Raw genomic sequence first — 19206 nt, 5'->3', positions numbered from 1 at the left:
CTTGCCATCTGGGGGAGGGAGTGAAGGGAGAGAGGGGAAAAATTGGAACAGAAGTGAGTGCAAGGGATAATGTTGTAAAAAATTACCAAGGCATGGTTCTGTCAATAAAAAGTTATAATTATTAAAAAACAATAATAATAAAGGAGGAGAGATGGGCAGGGACAGGGAAGAAGAAAAGGGAGGAATCCATAGATGGAGGAGATTAAGTAATAACAAGACAAATTAGTAGCAAAATTAAAGCAAAGGGGCAGCAGCAATAGAAAAGATATGTGTGTGTCTATGTGTAGGAATATGTGAGAATATGTGAGTGTACTCGTGTGTATGTATATATAAATAAATTTGTATATAAATGTATCCTTTCATAACTATAACCTGCTTGGAGGTTGGGGGGAGGGAGAGGGAGGGTTGAAAGGGAGAAAAAAGAATAAAATTTTAAAAGTGCACAGCAGAGGACAAAAGAACAATTTACAAGGAAGTAAAGAAAAGATGGACATTTATGAATATGATTTCTTCTACAAATATATATACTTTCATGAACTGGTATTTGTTGCTATATATTTTGAATCCTCCCTGATGTTCTGCTGGACATATGACTATTGTCTAGAATATTGTCCAGAAAATTAATAAATTGTGCATATCCTTTGATCTATAAACATCACTGTTAAGCTTACTAAGCCCAAAGAAAGTACTCATGTAAAATTATTTGTAGCAGTTCTTTTTTATTGGCGAAAACTGTAACCTAAAAAAGTGTCCAACGATTAGAGAATGGCTGAACAAATTATGTTATATGGACTGTGATTAGGGAACTATGCCCAAAGGGTTATAAAGTTGTTCATACCCTCTTGTCCAGCAGTCTCACTACTAGGTCTGTATTCCAAAGATATCATAAAAGAAGAAAAAACACAAAGATGTTTATATCAGCAATTTTTGTAGTGATAAGCAACTGGAAATTGAGTGGATTCTGATCAGTTGGGGAATGGCTGAATAAGTTAAGATATATGAATGTGATGGAATATTATTGTTCTATTAAAAAAATGATGAACAGGCTGATTTTTAGAAAAACCTAGAAAGACTTATGTGAACTAATGCCAGGTAAAGTGAACAGAACCAATAGAAGAGCAAGAATATTTGATGTTCAATTGTGATAGACTTGACTCTTCTCAGCAACGCAATGATTCAGAACAATTCCTGTTGGAATCTTTACAAACTGCTAACTCATTAGAGTTGATAGATTATTGATCTGCTCTTACAAGAAGATGTTTTGGGCCAGAACCTGAAACAAAGTACTAAGTAGAACTAATTGATACAATTCTTGTGTTTGCACCTTTACACACGTTGGAGTTCACACGTTTGGGAAATTTCAGGGTGTAGTATGAGATGTCTGAATTCACACCTCCCTTGAAGCTATTAGGGCCAGAGAGCATTATGGGAGAAAACTCATAATCCCATTCTCTCAGAAGAGTCATATATAAGCCAGTGAAGAGTGATTCATTAGAATATTTTCCACTTGGCTGGCTGGTGGCGGAAGAAGAGTTTTCAGAGGAAGAAGCTATGAGTCGAGAATTCAGTGAAGATTGAGAAGGCTCTCTCAGAGGCAAGACAGATTCAACTTGGTGCTGGTTCTGGAGGCTGAAGAAAGCAGAGGCAGAGGCTGAAGGATCCCACAATTCCTCTCTCTCGTATAAAAGAAACAGACAGATGCTCTCTGACGGATTTCAACGGAATTACATGAAGAGTGGAGCTGGATTGAAGGCTGAAGAAAGCAGAGGCAGAAGCAAAGGACAAAGCGGCAAGAGCTCTTGGAACCAAGCAGAGAGATAGACCTCTAAGAATCCAGCTATCTGGGCCCAAGGAAAGAGACAAGATTTGGAAGGAGAAATAAACATTTGTATTTTGACCAGCTGGCTGCATTTGGGGTAATTATTGATCTGACCTGATACTAAAGCTGCCTCCAGAAAACCTCCCCCGAGAAACCTACCTTCTCCCCCAGAGAGAACTATTCTACTTATTTTAAAAGAAGAAGATCACCACAAATTCCAATAAACTAGGGATAGAAAGTGCCATCCACATCCAGAGGGAGAACTACGGAGACTGAATGTGGATCAAAGCATAGCATTTTCACTTTTGTTTGCTTTCTTCTTCTTTCTCACATTTTTTTCCCTTTTGTTCTGATTTTTCTTGTGTAACATGACAAATGTGGAAATTTGTTTAAAAGGATTGTATATGTTTAACCTATATCAAATTGCTTGCTCTCTTAAGGAAGGTAAAGTTAAGGGAGGATGAGATGATGGATGAGAATGGATGAGAAAAATTTGGAACACAAAATTTTAGAAAAATGGATGTTGAAAACTATTTTCATATGTATTTAAAAACCAAAACAAAACAAGAAAAAAAAAGAATTTGGAACTCTATTGAATGTAGTCACCAATCATAATTCCAGAGAGCTGATGATGAAATATGCTACCCATCTCCTGAGGGGTAAAGTAATATTCAGAATGAGATGCTCATTTCCAGACAAGACAAATACTGGTCCTGTTTTGTTTTTGTTATAAGGGTTTACCTTTTATTTTTCTTTTCATAGTGGGAACTATTTTTGCTAATTGAAAAAAGTTTAAATTATAACCTATATGCCCTGGACAATTCAAACTCTATACTTCAGGTTGTGATGTCCTTAGTCACTTCAGGACAATCTACACCATTTCTTTGCTAGCTGCTCTCCTTTTAGTCCTCATCACTCTTCCAATGGGCAAAGCAAACTCCTCTGCTGCTCTGTGACTGATGAAGCGATAAGAGTATACCATTCTTTTTGCTCACAACAACTCTTAATAGGGCACTGAAAAAAGCATTATGCTTTTTCAGTGACAAATAGTTCCATTAAGCTGGAAAACTATCATATTTCTAAGATTTGCCAACAACGGGGACTTTTGTTTTGGCTTATCAGCTCCAATCTTCTTGTCACAGCAAAGCACAGTTTACCACACAACTGCAAAATCTGTCTTTTTTTTTTCTCTGATTCTCCTCAAACCAGAGAGGATAGTAGAATCTAACTCAGGGACCCTGAGAGATTTCCCTTTTCTCATACAGGAGATGGCAATATAGAGCAATAAGTTTGAATAGTTCTTCCCATGTCTTCAAGATCAGCTCTCTTCCAAGAAACTTCCAGCAGCTGCTCTAGTCTTTTCCCACTCAGCCTACAAAGCACTTCCAGTGAGCAGGTTCTCAGAAAAGCAGCTGAGGAGTCAGCTGTCTCAGTTGGAAGCCTTCATTCTCTGTCTTCTGTCCATGTCTTTCTGTGACTCCTGCACTTAGCTCAGATTATTCGCCTGTAGCTTCTTCTACTAGCTTTTTAACAGTTTCTAGTGCCTTAAATCAGAAGTTCCTAATGGTTAATGACTCATCTTTACTTTATGACAAGGGTTTTTGACCTTTTCTGCAACTTCCATGCATCTCTTCTCAGAATAATTTTTAAAAAATTCATAATGGAAGAAAAAGCTAAATTTCAGTTAAAGTTAGTAAAAATGAAGGTGTAATTTTTCCCATTCAACTTTAGGAACCTCTAAAATCTATCAATGAAACCCTGGATGAGATCTGTAGATTCAGGTTCAGAACCCTCTGTCATGAAAAAAAAAAAAAATCTCAAGAAATTCATTTTTCTGTTAAGTAGGAGCCCAACAGTCTTTATGTATAATCTTGCCATAATTCTAAAACAATTTTTTCATTTATAAACTTCAAAACTCTAAAAAGGTCACTTGCAAATGATAGGCCACAATACCTTACAGGTATCCATACCTCAGCCATTGCTCTGTCTTCAAATAGGTTTATTCAATATCTTCATACCTGAGGAAAAATCCTCCATCTAATCCTCAAAATAGTGATTCCCTATAATATTTTATTTGAGTAATTGTTTATTATTAAGTTGATTTTTTTATCATTTTTCTCTACACAAATATTGTTTTCTGCCCTTGCAGCAATGAAGTTGATCATATAGAAAAGGATAACTTCCTACAGTTATATACAAACTATATATATATATATATATATGTCTCTTTGACAGAAATGTTATAGAATTGGTCAATTTGAAAGCCTTTAGTTGATATCTATGCGAGGCATCGATAAGAAGCAACTAACAGGAACAAAGGGAACAAACTTCTTGGGTGAAAAGTACTCATCCAAATCCTGAAGGATGATAAATAGAATGTTGTGTCAGTCTAACCAGAAGTCACAAGTAACTAAATCCAAGAAGGAAGGCAGGAGCTGGAGAAGTAATTTCTATGAGCCATAGTCCAAAGTATAGGAACTCAGCACATAACCATGGAGGACACACTAGGAGGAAAGCATTAGAAATAAGATATCTATTCCAATAGACTTGGGATAGAAAATGCCTTGCTGCTTGCCATCTGGGGGAGGAGGAGGAGGGAGGGAGGGGAAAAATCGGAACAGAAGTGAGTGCAAGGGATAATGTTGTAAAAAATTACCCTGGCATGGGTTCTGTCAATAAAAAGTTATTTAAAAAAAAAAAAGAAAGAAAGAAAGAAAATGCCTTGCGCATCAAAGAGAGAATCATGGAGACTGAATGTGGATTAAGGCATAGTATTTTCACCTTTTAAAAAATTTGTGTTTTTTCTACTCCTATTTTTTCCCTTTTGTTGTGATTTTTCTTTCACAATGTGACTATGGAAATACATTTAAAATGATGGTACATTTTTATAACCTATATTAGATTGTTTGCTGTCTTTGGGAGAGGTAAGAAGGGAGGGATAAAAAATTTGGAACTCAAAATCTTACTAAAATGAATGTTGAAAATTAACTTTATGTGTATTTGAAAAAATAAAATACTATTAAGGAAAAAAATAGAAGCAGCTATTGAAATTTTAAAAATGAATTTTGAAAACTCTACATGTAATTAGAAAAATAAAATGCTATTGAAATTTTAAAAAAAAGAAGTGCTAATAGATAGCATTTTTTAAAATAATATACAGCTCACAAGTCATACTTTCTTATTTCTTTTCACTTGGCTAATTTGGCTTATGGTCCCAGATAGTGTGAGCAGGGAAAATCCAAAAAATCTATATAATTCTACCCTATTGGTCAACTGGCATGAGATTTGATATTTTGAACTATTAAATTTCAGTCAGAATAGAAGAGCACAGGCAAAGCAGAAGATATGAAGAAACCGAGATTCAGTGCTGGAAAATGACTCATTCAAAGTCTTTTGATTTGGAGTCTTTTGGCTTACTGTGGTAAGTATATTGCAGAAGCAGCTAATCCAAAGAATCCTAATGGCTTGCTTTATATCCTGTTTGATCTACAGAAAGATGTGATGAATCAAACACTGACTTGTAGAGTTATGGGCCAGAACTCTGAAACAAGGATACTTACAAGGTGTTAAGTCAGTGGAATTGATAAAGACAATGGTTATCTAGTTTGGGATGGTGCTTATAGTTCTCTAGTTCAGTACATGTACTTAGTTCTTAATTAGTTCCACAAGATTCACACCTATGATAACGGAGTATATAACAGCCAACAAGGATTGGATGAGATTCATTCCATCTTCAGTCAGGCTCCTGGTGGCTCCCCTGGGGGACTGAGAGACAGATTCATTCACTTCATCTCATACAACTGTGATTGCCTGTCCTCCTGCATTTTCTCCACCAAGACCCCTCCGAAGGCCACGAGAAAGGCAGCTGAGCATCTGGTGAAGGAGACAATAAAGGATTTGGACTTTATCCCTGGCTATTCTTGTGGTGATTAATCTGCTGAAAGGAAGGCTGCCCCAAGACCTCCAGAAAACCAACAAGAACACTACATGTAGTAAGGAAGAAACCTGTGTTTGAATCTTGTCTCAGCTTCTTGTTAATTATATGATAGTATTATTGTAAGAAGCAAAAAGACAGACAGATAGATAGATAGATATACATATATATACACACACACACACATACAGAGAATACTTTGCCAATAAAGTATGGCATAAATGTAAGATATTTATATTAAGAAGTTATTGTTTATAGATAGGACTCCATGACCTCTGAAATCCTTTTCAATGATAAGATCTTTCATTTTTCTCATTGTTTTCAGAATATCCTCAGGATGACAGAGCTAGGGCTGGAAGGAAACTCAGAGACCATTTAGTCCAATCCCTAAATTTACAGATGAAGTAACTCATAGTAGTTGAGTTGTCCAAGCACTCAGATAATAAACCCCAGGGATAATATTTAGACTCAGGTCCTTTAATTGAAAAGCTCTTTTCATTGTTTCATGCTCTCTCTGTGCCTCAATTTCCTCATCTGCAGAATGAAGGCTTGAATTCAGTGACATTTCAAATTCCTTTCAATTCTAAATTTTTAATTCTGTGATCCCATTTTGTTTTATTTTATTTATTTGATATTTTCCCCAGTTATATTCATAACATTTTTTTCATTTGTTTCTAAAATTTTTGAGTTCTAAGTTCTCTCCCTTATCCCCATCCATAATTAAGAAATCATTTGTGAAATTATGCAAAACATTTCCATAAAAGTCAAGTTGTGAAAAAAATAGATCTCCCACCCTAAAGAAAATAAAAACCCTCAAGAAAAATTAAGTTAGAGAGAGAGGGAGAGAGAAAGAGAGAAAAATGCTTCAGTCTGTATTCAGATACAATTATTTCTTCTCTGAGTATAGATAGGATTTTTTATCATAAGTCCTCCAAAGTAGTCATAAATGATTGTACTACTGAGAAAAGCAAAGTATTCACAGCTGCTTGTCCCAGAATCTTGCTGTTACTTGTATACAGTATATTTCACTTTGCTTGAGTTCATGGAGGACTTTCCAGTTTTTTTTTTTCCTTCCTGAGAGCATCCTGCTCATTATTTTCCATAGAACAATAATGCATCATAAGCACACATCACACTTTATTGAATCATTCCTCGATTTCCAATTTTTTTTTTCCTTGAGAAGAGAGCTATTGTGAATATTTTTTGTATATATGGGTCATTTTCCCTTTTTTTTTTAAATTTCTTTTGGTATTCATGCCAAGTAGTGGTATTGTTAGGTCAAAGGACATGCATGACGTAGATCATATCTTTTGATGTGATCCCATATTTTAAGAGTGGAGCAGCTAGGCGGTTCAGTAGATAGAGGACAAAACGTTCAATTAAGAAGACCTGAGTTCAAATCTAGCACCAGCCATTTTCCTAGTATGTTTGACACTGGACTTGACAAGCCACTTAATCTCATTGTGACTCAGTTTCTTCCTCTGTAAAATGGCAATAATGAAAGCACTCACTTCATGAGATTGTTGTGAAAATGAATTCACATATGCAACTGCCTTATAAATCTCAATATGCTATAAAATGCCACTTATTATTATTGCAATTGTTTTCTGTTTTTAAACAATAGCTTCTCTTAACCTAGAGAAGAAATAAGAAATGGTGGATGGTGGGCTAATCTTGGAATCAGAAAGACCCAAGTGTAAGTCTTGAGTTTGACACATACTAGCCATCTAATTTTCTCCCTTAATCTCCCAGTTTTCTCAGGCAGTTCTCTAAAAACTATAAATTGTCAGCGTATTGCCAATCTGCATAATTGGATAGAATTTCTACAATGATTAAATTATAGGTCCAGAACAAAAATGAATGAATGAACAAATGAATGACATTAAAAGTTCAAAGGAAATCCAAGCCTTGACTGGTCAATCATTTTCAACACATTTTCAGCCAGCCAGGGCCTCCACATAAACCTTCAGTTCACTAACCTTAAACTCTATAAATCAAGAAGTTAATTGGACAGGAGAACTTTCTTCTTAAGCTTTAGGATTAGATTCTCATCTTCCACCTATCTCTTAGTTTAGGAAGGCAGGGTTATATCCCATTCCTTTCATCATTAAATCTTCAGATATTCTAATTAATGCCCATATTTGAAGTTCCACTTGATTATTTCTAACCTAATTAATTTTTTAAAATGTCAGCCTGTAGTTATACTAGATGGTATGGGCTATAAAATTATATTTACTAAAAACAGAGCAAAACATGCCTCTGTGCATCTCTTCTAGGGATAGACTGAGATAGACTTCTAGGAAATTCTAAATGCAAATATCTTTTTTTTTAATTAATTTATTTATTTATTTTAAATAACTTTTTATTGACAGAACCCATGCCAGGGTAATTTTTTACAGCAATAGGTTACAGTATATCCTAGATACAATATATGTGTGGAGAACCAAACAGTTCTCTTGTAGCACAGGGAGAATTGGATTCAGAAGGTAGAAATAACCCAGGAAGAAAAACAAAAATGCAAGCAGTTTATATTCATTTCCCAGTGTTCTTTCTTTGGGTGTAGCTGCTTCTGTCCATCCTTGATCAATTGAAACTGAATTAGCTCTCTTTATCGAAGACATCCACTTCCATCAGAATACATCCTCATACAGTATCTTTGTTGAGGTATATAATGATCTCCTGATTCTGCTCATTTCACTTAGCATCAGTTCATGTAAGTCTCACCAGTCCTCACTGTATTCATCCTGCTGGTCACTAAATGCAAGTATCAAGGATGAAAGGAGAACTTAGCTAGGTGGGAATTTAGTGCCTATTAAGGAGTCACAAGAAACATTCCCAGAATATACAGCAATTATCTACATTTTTGTCTTTCCCCTCAAATAAACTGAGTTCCCTGTAGGCAGGAACAATCATATCTCATTTAAGTATTGTAACTTCCCAATGATTACTATAATGATCCATACACAATGCTTCTTGGTCAGTCAATAAGCATTTCTTTATTTTATTAAAGCTTTTTATTTTTCAAAACATATATGTGGACAATCCTTCAACATTAGTCCTTGCAAAAACTTGTGTTCCAATTTTTCCCCTTTCTCCCATGCCATCCCCTAGATGGCAAGTAGTCCAATATATGTTAAACATGGTAAAAATATATTCAACAAGCATTTATTAAATAATCAGGTGAAGTTAATAGAGAATGCTTTAATCAGAAAGACCGAAATTCAAATCCTATTTGAAATAATTACTCGATATGTGATTTAACCCCTCAGCCTCAGTTTCCTCCTCTGTAAAACGGCATAATAATAGCACTAATCTAATAGTGTTGTGTAAAAAGCAAAAAAAATTAAATATGTAAAATACTTTATAAATAAAGTATGGCACAAGGTAAGATATTCATATTAAGCATTTATTATATGCTAGATACTATTCTAAGTGCTGGGGATTTTAAAAAATAGGGAAAAGAGAGAATAAAGTCCTTATCCTTGAAGAAACTAACATTCTAGGATTTATCTTTCAGATATAGATGGGACTCCACGACCTCTGAAGTCCTTTCTAATGATAAGATCCTTCCTATTTCCCCCTTGCTTTTGGAATTTCTTGATCTTTCTCCTATGCCTTCATTATTCTTTCTTAGTTTCCTTCCCCAAGAAACAGGTTCTGACATTTATTATCTGCCTGACCCTGGAAAAGTTGCCACCTTTCTGTTTCCTTATCTGTGACAAGGGATAATATATGTGCCATGCAGGCTACAACACAGTTGTGGAGAAAACATCTTGTTACCTTACAAGAGTTATAGGATCAGGAGTCGTTACTGCATCTTTCTCTTATGCCCTTTACATAAGTGACCTCAAAGGTTCTCCTTCGCTGGGAGTCCAGGGGAGAGCTGACCCTGTCTGTGTCCCAACAAAGACGCTGCCTCTCAAATGGACAGAAGCCATCTCTCCTCCCTTGTTAGGGCTCTTATAGCAGTCCCCGTTTCTCTTCAGCATTGCTATCACTCACAGATTTATAAAAGGATCCTCTAGGAGCCATTATACATATGACATCTGTCCGAAGAACTTATCAATTTTCTGAGTCATAGTCACTCTTAGAATTAAGGTACACTTTGCATAGCAAGTGGAAGGCATTATGTTATAAATGTGTGCTCGATCTCTAGCCTTCTATTTGCCCAACAAGCCATTCCTTGACCCGGATACTTTAAGGAACTTGTGTTTTGTTTGTACAGATACTTTTAACAGGTTGCGATTGATTTAATCCTTGATTTCATGAGATAGGATGGGTAGAAACACTTTGCCAATTGGTTACCTAGCTTTCTTTACGATGGGTCTCTCTGTGTTCCCTGAACTCCCAGTGAAGAAGGGGGGTAATTTCTCCCTCTTGCTCCTCTCTCCACAATGATGGCAATTCCTTACACAACAGTATTGATCTGTTTGCCTAGATCAGTCTCCAGAGAGGGAATTGATGAACTCTAACTGAAAATTGAAGCATTTTTTTCACTTTATTTTTCTTGGGGAGCGTGGGTGGGTTATGTATTTTCTTTTCTTTTTTTCAAAATACCAAAAAAAGTAGCAAATTAGAAAATAATTCTTGGGGCAGCTAGATGGCACAATGTATAGAGCACCAGTCTTAAAGTTAGGATGACCTGAGTTCGAATCTAGTTTCAAGATACTTAATACTTCCTAGCTGTGGGACCCTGGGCAAGTCACTTAATCCCAATTGCCTCAGCAAAAAAAAAAGAAAAGAAAAGAAAAGAAAAAAAGAAAATAACTCTTTTTTTCATCTCCAATACTTAGTATAGGATCTCTTTCCTGAATTTGTTTTGCTTAAGTATTTGGTCTGCTCTATTTGGAGGTTTTACAGACCCCCATCACCTCACAACTTGACAACTGCAATAAGCTGCTGGGTCCTTTGCCTGCCTCAGATCTCCACATTCCAATTCATCTTCTCTCAAAATCAAAGTGATAGTTCTAAAGAGGAGGTCTGCCCTATTACATGTACCATTAAACTCAATCAACTTCCATGGCTTCCTGTACTTCCAGGATCAAATATAAAAGTCTTCTAGTTGGCATTTAAAGCCCTTCTTAATCTGGCCTTGTCCTGCCTTTCCCACCTTCCACTTTACTCTCCTCTACCTCCTCTTCTATCTAGGGATAATGACCAAGAGGCTGTTCTCTGAACAACACTCTATGTGTTTTCATGTCTGTTCCTCAGATTTGGAATTCTCTCCTTCCTCACCTCCACTCTTTGGCTTTTATTTTATTTTAAGCTTTCTTAAAAGATTATTTATTTTAAACATTCTTTTCTTTCTAAATTTTGAGTTCCAAAAAGAAAAAAAAATAAGTAAATGAATAAACACATTTTGAGTTTTTTCTTTCCTTTTTCTCCTTCCCTCTCTTTGAGAAGGCAAACTACATTATAGCAATTAATTACACATGTGAAATCATACAAAATAAATAATAAACACTCACATAGAAAAAAATTTAGGAAATTATACTTCAATTTGTACTCAGAAGTCATTTGTTCTTTCTCTGAAATTGGATAGCATTTTTTCATTTTGAGTTCTTTGGAACTGTCTTGGGTTATGGTATTAATCAAAATAGCCACATCTTTTTTTCCCTCAATAGTATTTATTTTTCCAATACATGTAAAGAGTGGTTTTTTTTTTAATTTTAATAGCTTTTTATTTACAAGTTATATGTATGGGTAATTTTACAGCATTGACAATTGCCAAACCTTTTGTTCCAATTTTTCCCTTCCTTCCCCCTAACCCCTCCTCTAGATGGCAGGATGGCCAGTAGATGTTAAATATATTAAAGTATGAATTAGATAGTAAAAAATGTTTTCAATATTCATTTTTTATTTCAATAGATGCTTCCCCCCAATCATTTTTTTTCCAAATACATGTAAAGATAATTTCCAATATTTGTTTTTATAAGATTTTGTGTTCCAAATTTTTCCTCCCCAAGACAGCAAGCAAACTGATACAGGTTATAGATGTACAATCATTTTGAACAAATTCTCATGTAGTACAAGAAAGTTCAATACAAAAGGGAAAAAACAGGAAAGAAAAATAATCTAATAAAAAAAGGTGAAAATACTATGTTTCCTCTGTGTAAATGATATTGGCTTATTTGCTGTCTAAGGGAGGAGGGAGGTAGAGAGGAAGGGAGAAAAAATTGGAACACAAGGTTTTGGACAGGTGGATGTTGAAAACTATCTTTGCATCTATTTTGAAAAATAAAAACTATTATTTTTAAAAAAGAAAATAATATGTTTCAATCTCTATAGTTCTCTCTCTGGATGTGTATGGCATTTTCCATCCCAAATCTATTGGAGTTATCTTGAATCACAGCTAAGAGATAAATTTATTATCATCACATAATTTTGCTGTTACGATGTTCAATGTTCTCCTGGTTCTGCTCACTTCACTCAGCATCAATTCATGTTTTCCAGAGTAGCTACAATCCTTTACAATCCAACATTGCTATTATTGTGCACAATGATCTGATTTTTCTTACTTTACTTTGCATCAGTTCATATAGTTCATATTTTTTTCTAAAATTAGAGCCATCATTTCTTATCACAATATCACTTCATCACAATTATATGCCACACCTTGTACAGCCATTCCCCACTGATGAGCATTTCCTCAATTTCCAATTTTTCTACCACAAATCTTTTTATACATGTAGATCATTTTCCTTTTTATTTGATTTCTTTGGGATATAGACCTAGCATTGCTGGGTCAAAAAATATACACACTTTAATAACTCCTTGGGTATAGTTCCAAATTATTCTCCAGAATGGTTGGACCAGTTCACAATTCCATAAAAAGTTTATTAGTTTGTACTGAAAGGGATGATGGTCTATTAAAATGTTCAGGAAAAATAACATGGAGAAGAAAAGGAGATGAGAAGGCTCTGTTTCATTGGTTCTCTCACCTGACTTTAATTTATATCATATAAATCTTTCCAAGTTTTGCTGAAATTCCTTTGTCCTCTCTTATAACTCAATAGTATTCCATTACTTTCACATACTATTGTTCAGTTGTTCCCCAATTGATAGGCATCTCCTCAATTTCCAATTCTTTGCCACTATGAAAAGAGCTGATATAAAATATTTTTGTATAAATAGGTCTTTCCCCCTTTTTATGACCTCTTTGGAATTCAGACCTACTAATGGTACTGTTGGATCAAAAGACATACAGTTTGCCCTTTGAGTATACTTCCAAATTGCTTTCCAAAATGGTTGGATCAGTTTACAACTCTACCAGTAGGGCGTTAGTGTCCCAATTATTCCACCTTTTCTCTAAACTTTGTTTTTTTTTTTTTTCTTTGCTGTCACATTACTCAGTCTGATGGATAGTAAATAACTCAGAGTTGTTTTAGTATGTATTTCTCTAATCAATAGTGATTTATAGCATTTTTATATGACTATAGGTAACTGATTTCTCTATCTGAAAACTGCCTGTTCATATTTTTTGACCATTTATCATTAGCTTCCGTTTCTTTTTTATTCTTTTCCTTCTCAATAGTCTATTTTGATTATGTCCATGTTCTCTCTTGATTCACCATCCTTTTTAACATCCTTTCCCTCATGATGTATTCCCTTCTTCTCTTTTGGGTAAAATAGATTTCTATATTCAAATAAGTATTTACATTTATTCTTCCCTTTTTGAAACTAACTGATGAAAACATTGTCCCACCCATCCCCCCACCACTATAAAAACTTTTAATTTTTCCCATTTTATTTCTTCCTTCCTCCTTCTCCCTATGCATCCTTCTTTTTCACTCCTTTTTTTTTGTTGTTGTTTGTGTTTTTTTAGATCATCCCAGCATAATCAATTCACACTCATGCCCTCTTTCTAAGTGCTTTAGTAATGATAAAAGTCTTAAGAGTTACATGTATCATCTTCCTATATAAAGGATTGTTGACAGTTTAATATTATTGATTCTCTTATGATTTTTTTTTGCATTTACCTTTTTATACTTCTCTTGAGTCGTCTTTGAAGATCAGATTTTTTTTTCTATTCAGCGCCAGTCTTTTCATTAAGAATGGTTGAAAGTCCTTTATTTCATTAAATATTCTGTTTCCCCATGAAGGATTATATTTATTTTTGTTGGGTAAGTGATTCTTGATTGTAATCCTAACTATTTGGCCTTCCAGACTATCATATTCTAAGCTTTCTACTCTATTTTTTTTTTTTAAATGTGGAAGCTGCTAAATCTTGTGAGGTCCTGACTGGCTCCATGGTATATGAATTGCTTTTTTCTAAGCAATATTATCCCTTTGACCTGTAGCACTGGAATTTGGCTATAATATTCCTGGGAATTTCCATTTTGGAATCACTTTGAAGAAGGTAATCTGTGGATTTTTAAATTTCTATTGTATATTATAGACCTAAAATTTTGAGGCAGTTTTCTTTAATAATTTCTTGAAATGAAATGTCTAGGTTCTTTTTTTTCATCCTGGCTTTCAGATATCTGAATAACTCTTAAATTATCTCTCCTCCTTTTATGTAAGAAATATTTATAGCAGCTCTCTTCTGGTGGCAGGGAATGAAAAATTGGGAGGATGCCCATCATTTGGGAAATGTCTGAACAAATTGTACTATGGAGGGAATTGTGATGGAATACTATTGTATATAAGAAATACTGAAGACTTGGAATGGAAAATGCTAGCCACATCCAGAGAGAAATATGGAGACTGAATGTGAATCAAAGAATAATATTTTCACCTTTTTGTTTTATTGCTTGTCTGTTTTTTTCATTGTTTTTTCCCCTTTTGGACTGATTTTTTTTTTGCACAACATGACAAATATGGCAATGAGTTTAAAGGATTAAACATATTTAACCCTATATTAGATTGTTTGCTATCTTGGGGAGGGAGGAGATAAAGAAGGAAGAGAAAAAAATTTGGAATACAAGCTCTTACCAAAATGAATGTTGAAAACTATTTTTACATGTATTTGGAAAAATAAAATTCTATTGAGAAAAAAAACAACAACAAACATCTCAGAAAAACTTGCAAAGGCTTTCATGAACTGATGCAAAATAAAACATAGTATGTACAAAGTAACAGTAATATTGTAAGATGATTAACTGTGAATTACTGAGTTATTTTCAACAATACAATTATCCAACTCTGAAGGACTGAAAATGAAAAATTATAGCCATCTCCAGATAAAAAACTGATGGTGTCTCAATACATATCAAAGAATATTTTAAAATTTTTCCTTATTATTCTTGAGTGTTTTTGTCTTTGTTTTCTTTCACATATGGAAATGTTTTGCATGATTTGACATGTATAATTTACATCAAATTTCCTCCCTTCTAAATAGAAAGGCAGGGAAGAGGTGAAGAGGCAATTTAGAACTCAAAGATTTTAAAATGAAAGTTAAAATTTGTTTTTATATGTAACTAGAGAAATATATAATGCTTAATAATTTTTTAAAAAAACTATCTCTCCTCATTCTATTTTCCATGCCAATTGTTTTGTTCAATGAGATATTTCACATTTTCTTTGATTTTTTTTTATCTTTAAAAACATTTAAGTTCATTGATGTTTCATGGAGCCTTTAGAGCTTCTACTTGACCAATTCTAACTGTTAAGGAATTATTTTCTTCAGGGAATTTTTGTTATCTTCTTTTCCATAGGCCTATTCTGCTTTCTGAAGAGTTCTTTTCTTCAGTGGATTTTTTGGTGCCTCATTTACCAAGTTGTTTATTCATCTTTTCATGATTTTCTTACGTCATTCTTATTTCTTTCCCCAATTTTTCCTCTACCCATTTTTATTGCTTTTGTTAACTCTTTTAGGAATTTTTGTTTGGCTTGGATCCAATTAACATTTTTCTTTGAGGCTTTGTTTGAGGATATTTTCATTTTGTTGTCTTCTGATTTTATTTCTTGGTTTTTCCTGTCACTTTATGTGGTAGCTTTTTTGTTAAAAATTTTCTTTGTTGTTGTTGTTGTTGTTGTTGTTGTTGTTTGTTCATTTTCCCAGCATATTTCTTGAATATTGTGTTAAAGTTGGCCTCTGCTCACCTAGGGATAAGAAGGCAATGTCCTAAACTTCAAGCTTTTTCATGCTGCTCTTTTCAATTTCTTCCTTCAAGATGCTTACTATCTACTGGGGGAAAAAAACAAAAACAATATACAAAAGGAAACTGGAAAGAGAAAGAGAACACATGATTTGTTACATGTAGATACAATGTAGAATAAATCAAATGCTATCCTTATAAAGGAAAGCTTGGGAGGAGTTTAGTATTCTACTCTGATCCTCTAATCAGAGGGGAAAGAACTAGAGCTTGAAACATATAGCAGCAAAGAAACAGGAGCATAGGAGCAGACCTTCAGATGGAAACCAAATCAGAATGGGACTGAACAGGACTAAGTACTGCCATTGAACTCTGATCAGTGGTGAGAGTGGGCAGGAGATAGATCAAAATCCCTGGTCTTCACTCCTCATCTTTTTTCTCCAGCTGTTTTCAGACTCTATCTCTGTGAGTTCCAAACATGGAATTCCTTCTATTATCCTTTCCCCCACCCACCAGCTTAGGGAAAATTAGTGGTAAAGCCACTTCTTTACAGTTTTGCCATATAACTGTTCTTTTAGAGTCAGTCACTATGTGATTTGTAGAGGTATTGTAATGCCGGAGAAACTGAGGCAGGAGAGAGATTAGAGAGTTTTAATATTTTATTAATGGGAGAGTAAAATTGACTGGACAGGACTCTCGTCTCAAATTATCCAGTCAGACAGAGATAAAGATATACTGGGACCAAGGAATCCATGTTGGTCCCAGGGCTGGAGGAGACTGTCATCCCAAAGAATCCAACGTCCAACATATAGCCGCCAGCCGCCAGCCTCCAGCAATGAATGGAGGAACCCCAACTTCTTAAATACCTTTTCTCTAAACAAAGGAAGGGGTAAGAAGTGAGGGAAAGCCTCTATCAGGATAGGGAGGCCATAAATCCTAGAAAACCCAGAGACAGGATGTCTGAATACAAAGAAGTAAAGATATCAATATTTTAGAGGGATATTGTAAATCCTTGAGGACAGAACAAAGTCAGGAGGTCTACTCTCTTGTTTATCTTGCTAATTTATAACCTTTGAACAAATAGTCCTCAGTCTTACTGGGTCAGAGGGGGATTTACAACTAAAGAGATTGAGACAGAACAGTTAAGGAAACTGAGACAAGGGAAACTCATACAGGGAAATTAAGTCAGGACAGTTAAAGAAAACTGTGGCATAACATTCCACACTCTCTCCCCTAAATATTCAAATCTTTGAATCTTAGCACCTTCCTCTAGGTACCCAGGAGGTCTTAGCACCATGATTTTGACCAACCCAAAATAAAACTAGAAAAATATAAGGACTCATATGGCAAGAGCAAGTCTCTCCCTGATAACCCCAGAGTTAATAGCTATACAAAGGCTCTCTTGTTGCAAGCATGTCAGGTCCTCTACAGTTCTGGAGCATCATCTCAGCCAGAGAATCCAGTTTGAGATGGACAGTTAGATCTGTGGTCATTTGTGCACTTAACTCTGTCTCTGCTTACAAGAGAAGCAGGGCCAAAGGCTCAAGCCCATTCAGAGAGGCAGATCTCTACAGGGGAGAAGGGTGAGGCTGTAGTAGCTCCACCAGTCCCCGCCCAGCGAAACAGTGCTACTATTAGAATACAGATTTCTGAGCAGATTATGCACAGTTAGACCATCGAGGCAGGCAAACCCCGAACTTTTTAGGTGCCTGATATTAAACAAGGTCCTTTGAAATGCTGAGGTACTTAATGAACTGGGGTTACAAGACTGGAAAAACAGATCAGAGAGACTGCCAGTGTCAGGACAGGTATCTGGTTTCTAAAACTTTTCTAAAAAAATAATAATCCCAAAAACTGAGTCTGCCAGGGCAATTTTAACAAAATAAGGGATTCTAAAGCTAAAACATCCAAATTCAATCTGAACTAGTGAGATAAGGGGTGGGGCAGAAGTACTTAAGGCAAAATGAATAGGTGCTAGGGGTTCCCATTCTTTCAGGTATTTTGAAAAAAATATACCAGTTTCCCCAGTGTTCTATCTCTTCCTCCCTGTTTTTTCTCACGGAAAGGAATTATCAAATGACCATTCCCCATATAAATCCCAAGAGTGAATCAAAATCCCTATACATAACAGACTAATACAATAGCATTTCCTAAAAAGCCCTCAAACAGAACAGCAACGATTACACAATTTTAACAAATCCCATCCCAAATCTTAAACACACAGTAATAGATGATGCAGGCAAGGTTTAACAGTCAGTCATCAACCATTCCCAAAGTCCCTCATATCAGTCCAAAGTACACTAGATGCAGGGTCCAATTCATGGTCTCATTTTAAAACTGCTGCTTCAGGCTGTGAAGTGAGAGGAGGCTCTCATTCCTTGCAGATTGGGTGTGTGCCGTGGTGACAATCAAAGCTGATCAAAGCTGATCCAGGTTCCAGAAGCAAGTCAATATCGGTAATTTGACCAAAATCTAGAACAAAAACACAAATCTAACACATAAAGATTAGATCAGTCTCAGATAGAAAGACTCAGTTCACCAAACTGTTGCAAAATATGAGGCCAAAATAAATTGGCCATCAGTTTCCTATAAAAAGAGATGAGTTTGCTTTAGAGGCCAAGCAAACAGCTCCAGTCCAGCCCCTGTTAATTGTCCACTTATCATGTAGAAACCTTAAAGAAACAAAACACAAATATCCAGTAACAGACAGATGACCAGGCGAAATACTCAGTTGCCCAAGCATTTAGGATACAATGACTACATATGAACAGACTGGAAATAGCAAGGCATGACATAACTGAATTGCATTAACAGTTCTATTGACCATTGCTCTGATCATAGAGATCAGTTACAGAAGGAAAAATGCAAGAACATAATAACATAACATAAGCAGTTGAGTTTTAACTGCTTATCAATTGTCCCAGTAACTGTCAGAGGGTGGAGCTTTAAAACTCCCAAATAGCATTAACTAATTAACTCTAAGCCCAAGAAATTTTCCCCCAATAACAAATTCCATTAATCAAATTTCTGATAACTCCTAAACAAAGATTTATCATAACTTTACAGTAATAACAGAAAGAAATTTTGTCTCAGTAAGTTCACAACTTAGAACAATTATCATATCTAGGTAGATGTTACAAAAGTGAACATTATACATACAAATCATGTTGCTTTTAAAATACCCAATACATAGAAAATATTCCAAGTTGCATATTGTCCATAACAGAAATATTTTCAAAAGGACAAAGAAAAAAACTATTATGTTCAGAGGCCTTTTAAATAACCTCAGGATGACCCAATACAATCAATTTAAACTTATACAAAAGACCCAATTCCACATAAAAGAATTCAAGAAGATTTTTAGCATAGCAATTAAACTTTTAGAAATATTCATACCACCATATGGATCACATTTA

The sequence above is a fragment of the Antechinus flavipes genome, chromosome 6, assembly GCF_016432865.1.
Source record: "Antechinus flavipes isolate AdamAnt ecotype Samford, QLD, Australia chromosome 6, AdamAnt_v2, whole genome shotgun sequence".
Taxonomy (NCBI): domain Eukaryota; kingdom Metazoa; phylum Chordata; class Mammalia; order Dasyuromorphia; family Dasyuridae; genus Antechinus; species Antechinus flavipes.
The sequence above is the reverse complement of the archived record's forward strand: the minus strand, read 5'-3'. Positions refer to the sequence as shown.